Consider the following 1,073-nt stretch of genomic DNA (forward strand, 5'->3'; position numbering starts at 1 on the left):
TCTCTTTTCTTTTCCACGTTTAATCCCAGGAGAAGAGAAGAGGCTTGGGCAAGAAATAAAAAAAAGGTGAAGCGAATTGAAAGGAGAACAGAGGAAGTTGAGGAGGGGAAGATAAGAAAAAAGGAGGAAGATACAGAGAAACAAAATGGGAAAAAGAAAACTTAAATATATATATATATATATATACATACATATACACATATATAAAGAGGAGAAAGAAGGAGAAAGAGAAAAAGAGAAAAAGAGAAAAAGAGAAAAAGAGAGAGAGAAAGAGAGAAAAGAGAAAAGAGAGAGAGAAAGAGAGAAAGAGAGAGAAAGAGAGAAAGAGAGAGAGAGAGAGGCAAGACCCTAACACAAACGATATGTAAGCTTAATCCTCCCTCCCTCCTCCTCCTTCCCGTGTGATGACGACAGCTAATATTCAGGGCTCTAATGGCATGTCGTCGTGAGGAATTAAGTTTTGAATTGTAGGCTTGTATATAGTCAGAGGTTGACAGCGGTGACGAAGTATGTCGTAGTTGTTGTTGCTGTTGTTGCTGTTTTTGTTGTTGTTGTTGTTGTTTCTTTTATCGGTGATGTTGGTATTGACATTTTTTGTTAATATGAATCTTCTGTGGTTGTCTCCACTTATATCGTGCCATTCAATCAACCAGCAATATCAATCCAGTCGTTTGAGGAGTCGGTAATCCTGAGACAGTCAACCAGCAAACTTTTTTTTCTACTTTACTTTACTTTACTTTATAAGGGAGGAAACAAGAGGGGGAGCGAGACAAATAAAAATCATGTTGCAATAGATGGTCTCAGTCGAGTTCATGTTACTCCATTTATTACATTCCTTGAGGAAGGAGGAATCTGATGAAGCAAGGAAGGTCTTGGAGAGTGAAGGATGGTCAAGAGGGAGAGAGGGAACGGAAGGGAGAAAGAATGAAAGATGAAAGAGGGGAAGAAGGAGAGGGAAGAGCAGAGGTTGAGCGAGAGGACGGAAGAGGAAGGAGGTAGAAGGTACGAAAAGAGAGGGAGGAAGAGAAAAAAGAGTTGAGAGCGAGAGAGCGAGAGAGCGAGAGAGCGATAGA

Source organism: Penaeus chinensis, chromosome 37 (genome assembly GCF_019202785.1).
Source record: "Penaeus chinensis breed Huanghai No. 1 chromosome 37, ASM1920278v2, whole genome shotgun sequence".
NCBI classification, from domain to species: domain Eukaryota; kingdom Metazoa; phylum Arthropoda; class Malacostraca; order Decapoda; family Penaeidae; genus Penaeus; species Penaeus chinensis.